At 35.9% G+C, this 6587-nt stretch overlaps 1 long non-coding RNA gene across 7 annotated transcripts in view; it reads right to left on the bottom strand.

Annotated features, from left to right (window-relative positions):
- LOC106870360 (uncharacterized) overlaps nucleotides 1-6587 on the bottom strand; it is a 248712-nt gene that overhangs the window by 165050 nt on the left and 77075 nt on the right. The window contains exon 2 of one of the 7 annotated variants that reach the window (XR_008265915.1): nucleotides 5507-5546. The exons of the other annotated variants lie outside the window; for them this stretch is intronic. This is a non-coding gene — a long non-coding RNA (uncharacterized LOC106870360). The remainder of the gene's footprint in view (nucleotides 1-5506; nucleotides 5547-6587) is intronic. 7 annotated transcript variants of the gene reach the window in all.

The following is a 6587-nucleotide window of genomic DNA, read 5'->3' as shown; positions in this document are numbered from 1 at the left end:
ATATATATATATATATATATATGCATATATGCGTACAGGAATTGTTGAATCGTTCATTCATAAACTCCACACACAACATGGACAAAAGAATATATCTTAAGAAAATATGTATTTAAATAAATTTTTTATGTCATGAATAGCAAAAGCGAAAGCGGTCGACAAACACAATTCTAGTTGTCGTACGATTAGGCTATACATATAAAAGAAAACACAGTACAGATATACGCATACCGGTGCAAAGAGAGAAGAAGCACACACATATAGACATAAACGCACACACATAATAAGTCGTATATGTGTGTGTGCGTGTGTGTGTGTATGCGAAACATATATATATATACACAGGTTCATATTAATATACGTATTAGAACTTACATATTTATAAGAAAACAAAAAAAATCAATAAATATAACATATAATATCCATATCTAGAAATGCACACATGTGTGTACCCATGTAGGACACCAAGAAGTACTATATGTGCATAGATGTGACTTAAGTTCACCCATGGCCATTCGTGACTGACGGAGTCGAGTAAGTAATGTATGTGTGTGTGTGTGTGGTGTATGTGTGTGTGTGTGTGTGTGTGCGTATGGGAGTGAGAGTGAGAGTGTGTATGGCACCGGGTTGAGTCCTAGTGTGCACCAGATCAGTTGTCTTCTATAGCCTAGAGATGGTCAACGCTCTGAGAGTGAATCTGATAAACAGAAACCTTTTCGAAGCTCATCATATATTTATCCATGAGCGTGTATGTGAGAATATTCGCATGTGAGACTGTACGTGAGTTTGTGTGTGTGTGTATGTGTGTGTGTGCATATGTGTCTCTGTGTGCGTGTTTTTGAATTTTTGTCTGTATCCCGCCGCTTCACAACAGGGGTTTTGTTTATGTACACGTAATCAAGGAGTTCAACTAAAAGGGACCGATAGAACAAATAACATATCTCAAAGTATGAACTGGTGTTGATTTAATTGATCGACAAAACACTTCAAGGTTGTGCCATGGCATGGTTGCTGTCCACTGAGGGAAATAAGGAACATAACAAAATTATGTGCACGATGTACGAGAGATGCTGAAAAGTTCCTGCGTTTAAGGTTAGCGTAAAAGCCCTGGCTGAGAGCTCAACATTCCGAGTTCTTATATAGGGCTTAGAAAAAGGGAAGGTCTGCTGCAATAAGTGTGTGAATCTAGGAAGGGAATATTTTGAATAAAATCATAATTAACTGATCCTCCTTAATTTTCTGTTACTCAAATCCAGGAGTTTTTCAGCAACACTCGTAAGTGTTAGGATAGAGAGCTGAAACGTAAAGAGTCACCAGGCATTTTGTCCGACACTCTTGAATGAATGAATGAATGAATGAATGAATGAAAGGATAACTCATAAAGATGGGACATATTTTAAACATGAATAATTAAGAGACTAGAACACACATGGCTTAAGAAGAAAATGGGGAAAAAATTCAAATATACAGGAATAAAAACAATAATAAAACAGTCAAACACGGAATCTAATGCATTGTCTTTCGGCTTAGAATAGAATCCCGTCTTCCAGCATTGTCAGAAACATTTAAACTATAAGGTTACATTAGTGTTTAGGCATGTAAAACAAGACAGGTGTGTGTATGTGTGTGTGAGCGTGTGTGTGTGTGTGTGTGTGTGTGTGCGTGCGTGCGTGCGTGCGTGCGTGCGTGCGTGTGTGTGTGTGTGTGTGTGTGTGTGTGTGTGTGTGTGTGTGTGTGTGTGTGTGCGTGTGTGTGCGTGCGTGCGTACGAATATTACAAGACCTGAAAAATTACCATAAGTCATCTAAAAAAGTAATCACTTTTAGCCAGTTGAAACAAACATTTCGAATAAAACCCTACCCTACGCTCATCAGGAATAACAGTGACATCAACAGCCTCATTATAATCCTCACTAAATATTTGCCGCTATACCAGCAATAATAGGTAAGAAATGAAGAACAACTGTTGTCTAAATTTCTTAATCTCACCGTAACTAACAACTAAGAAGGGTAGAAAATGCGAGAAATTTCTTTCAAATCAAACTTCTCTCTGAAGAAAAAAGTAAGATAAATTTGATGGTATCACCTTTAAATTTATCTCGATGGGTTTTCTACAGAATTCAGAACCGGCACAGCAAGTTTCGATGATTCACACAGAAATACGTTTATGTAAAAAATGCGATCGAATATAGAATAAGTAGATAATGGGTGTACATGCATATTTCGAGTATATTTTCTCTTTCATCAGTACCACATCCAATCCATCTTTTATCAACGAACATTCTGCTTACAAATCCACTAGTTTTAGTGATTTGACACAAATGGATAGATTAATTTACATATTAGATACATACTTGGCGACTGGTACGCACATATTAATATCAGTGCTGGCTGTGAATTCTATAGAAATTTTAAAGAGATAAATTTAGAAGTGAGCGTATCGCGCACTACTAGCACAAAATAGGACTCAATATCGACCTGTAAACCTGTATTATACTGGATAACACGGCGTATTTGCCAGCAATTAATATGTACATACCAATAGTCAGGAATGTGTTTGATACATAAATTAGACTTTCCAATTGTGTTACACCACTAAAAGTAATGGGCATTTAAACATGTGTTTGTGGATAGTTGATTGGTTGGATGTGACGATGACGAAAATGTAATAACTCTTGAAATATGCATATACACCCAATATCTATTTCACCTATCTTCTATCGCATTATTTATATAGACTTAATCGTTTATGAAACGTTGTAACTTGCAGTGCTATAGAAATATACTTAAAATCGAGTATATCGCATTGCTAACACACGGTGGGGTACAATATTGACTTGTAAAGCTATAATATACTTGGTAGTGTATTATGGTTGCAAAACGAGATACTGTGTCCTTGCCAGCAATTAATTTGATAATGTACTTTGAAGCAAGTTATGTCAGTAAAACAGAACTGTCACACCTAGAATTTTTTTATTTATTAAGTGTGCTCGAATCCAATCAGATATGGTAACGCAGCGAAACACCAGCAATAGCAACAATGGTAAATATCACGTCTTAAAATAATTAATAATGACATCTGAAAAAGTCGAACTATTTGATTCTGAGCACGAACAGTGAGTTGCTTCTATATTAAATTAAAGACATTTCTAAAAATTATTCTTCAAACCTTCAGATTTTATGTGAACGAGGAAGCAGGAAGAGTGCGATGGAATGATAGTATTACGAAATAGCACTATTTTGAAAGCAATAGATGCATGCAGAAATGTTGTCTTCACCTTGGCTGAACTTCGTTTCAGTGAAACTATATAATAATATTGAAAACTTAAAAGTTGGAATCTAATTCAAGTATCAAGACCTAAAACTGAAGTCTCTCGCCGTAATATAATTCACTTGTCAAGCCTTCAACGTAATTCAAGTAGGAGCCCTCAAGCTGAAATAAGACAGATCGTTGGGAAGCGACGTGTCGGAACCTTTTACTAGTCATAACCGCTAGGTGTCCTTGCTGAATTAATAACATTTGCTCTACATTTACCGTCCAACTAAATAATTCGGTGGCAAGCTGTATATCGTTGAAGTGATCTCAAGTCAGATTTGTATATTGACCAAACACTTGTCATCGACACATCGACACCGTTCGTTACCACGCTCGGTGTTGTTGGCAGTGTGGTTACATTGATTGCTATGCTATCAATCGTGGGTTTTCGGCGTCATCTCATATTTTCTATCGTAGGTGTAGATGATTTTGGCAACAGCGTGTGTAAATATGTGTGTGTGTGTGTGTGTGTGTGTGTGTGTGTGTGTGTGTGTGTGTGTGTGTGTGTGTGTGTGTGTGTGTGTGTGTGTGTGTGTGTGTGAAGTAGATTCACATGTATATGTATGCGTGTGTTTGTATGCGGATGCCTTCCACTAGTTATATCAAGAAAGGCTGCAATCATCAGCGTTAAACCCTACATACACATAATTCTTTTTTTAACGTTGGATCTCGAAGTGAGTAAAGCTATATAAGTAACCCAATATTTACATACAATTTTATATAACTTTACGGCTTTATTTACTTCCAGATCAAACGTTTCAAAGAAGCATAATTTCACATACTCTCGAAGTTTATAAAGTCCTATCGCGTCCACAATACACACCCAGACACACATGCACATAATACATGCATACATACATATATGCATGCATATAATAATAATAATAATAATAATAATAATAATAATAATAATAATAATAATAATAATAATAATAATAATAATAATAATAATTGATTCGTCTTATTGGCCACAAGGGCTAATATCAATTAAAAACATATAAGGACAAAGACAGGATGAAGGTTACAAAAGGTTTTGTCCGAAAAGGTAGGAAAGTTCGTCTAAACAGAGGAAGAAAACGGAGAAAGATATAACAAATAAATAGATAAATAAATAGATAAATAAATAAGTAGAACTCCCAAAGGGGGAGGCGCTTCGAAAAAGGAAAGGTTACACGTGGAAAAACCCATAAAACCACGGGAGCCTGGTCAGAAAAAATAAGAAAGGGGTATAGAGCCCTTTCTCCTTTTACATTACCTTTTTTTTTTTCTCTTTTTTTTCCCTACAGGTGTATTCTCAGAATTGGTAGCAATAGTTAAAGCAGCACTAAATTGCTATATCCTATCATCCAAGTGAGCATTGGAACCTTTCGATCTGATCCTTAATTAGCTCAGTCAATGAACAACATGAGTATCAGCAGCAGCAGCAGCGACGGCAGCAACAGCAGCAACGGCAGCATTGGCAACAGCAACACTTCGCTTCGAATGTTCTTCACGATAGAGGGCGTACATATTTTCATTTCATATGTTTGTTCGTATGGGGTTTGCTGTTATTGTATGATGTATAATTGTTTCTATTATTCGCTATTTCATGTAATAAAGCCTGGAAACAGCTCAAAATAGAACTCACTAATTGCAACACATTAAAAAGATCATTATACAACTACATAGAGTTAAACATCTCATCTCCTCTCTTATCCTACTTGCCTGTCTTTCCTAGCAATATCGTCACCGCTGCCGTCAACACCACTACCACCACCACCACTATCAAGAAGTTGAGAGTCACCCCACCCGTTACTATGGTCCGAAAATCAGGGGTTAATACATCCTTGCAAAACATAAAACAACCCATTAATTTAATGTCAAGAACATTTATGATATTGACTTCCATTGTTATTTTAATTTCTGCGTGTGTGCATGCGTGTGCATGCGTGTATGTGTGTGTGCGTGTGTGTGTGTGTGTGTGTGTGTGTGTGTGTGTGTGTGCAAGCGTGTATGTGTATGTGTGTGTATGATTGTGTGTACGTGTGTGTGTAATTCTTTGTATACGTATCTGCTTTTAGGCGAAACTAAAATAAACATAAAAAATAACTACCAAGTATTCAAATTATTTTTTTAAAAAACGACAAAAAATTAATAATAATAATAATAATAATAATAATAATAATAATAATAATAATAATAATAATAATACCTTCTAATCGATATATCAGTGCCAATAGAAGACAATGTATCTGTAAAAGAAACGGAGAAACTCTCAAAATACCAAAATCTGGAAACAGAGGTAATTCGAATGTGGAGCCTAAAAACAGAAACAATCCCTATAAAGCAAAAAATAGGAAAGCCTGTGGTAAGTGAGAAGTTCTCTACGTTTCCACTAGTTCCTATATAGGGAATAGATAGATAGATAGACAGACAGACAGATAGATAGATAGATAGATAGATAGATAGATAGATAGATAGATAGATAGATAGATAGATAGATAGATAGATAGATAGATAGACAGACAGATAAATAGATAGATAGATAGATAGATAGATAGATAGATAGATAGATAGATAGATAGATAGATACATTTCTTTTATTAGCCACACAGGGCTCAACAAAGATGGGACAAATACAATGTAGAGCTTTTCTTTTTGGGAGGAAAAAAAAATAGGGGTGTGTCGATCTAAAGGGATCGTAGGAAGGGAAAAAGGGGGAAGTTCGATCAAAAGGGATCGAGAAAAAAAAACCGACTGAAAGAGAGGCAGACAAATGGATAAATCGACAGACAGATTGACAGAGAGGCAGAAAGACAGAGGTAGGCAAACAGACTGAGAGGCAAAGATGGAGACAGTTGACTTGACAGAGAGAGAAGCCGAGAAATAAATACATGAAGATAGTAAAAGGGGGGGGTGAGAAAATACTGAAACAAAAAAGAGTGAGAGTAGAAGGAGGAGTAGAGCAACAAGAGTTGGTTGGTGAATGTGAATTAGTGGAATAAAAAAAGATGTTTTCCTTCAGTTTATTGGTTTACTCCAAATAAGCCAAATAATCTTGTCTTTGGCTCTTGTCTTTTTTTAAGTTAACATCATCGTCATCATCATCATCAGCATCATCGTTGACGTTATAATAATCAGCAGCAGCAGCAACGGCAGCAGCAGTGTCCTTTTCTCTCCCTCTCCCTCTCCCTCTCCCTCTCTGTTTATCCTCTTTCTCTCTCTCACACTCTTTCTCTGCATATTATATATGTATATATATTTGTATATATAAATATATATATATATATATA

Source organism: Octopus bimaculoides, chromosome 18 (assembly GCF_001194135.2).
Source record: "Octopus bimaculoides isolate UCB-OBI-ISO-001 chromosome 18, ASM119413v2, whole genome shotgun sequence".
Lineage (NCBI taxonomy): Eukaryota > Metazoa > Mollusca > Cephalopoda > Octopoda > Octopodidae > Octopus > Octopus bimaculoides.
This window is presented reverse-complemented; position numbering and strand designations above follow the sequence as displayed.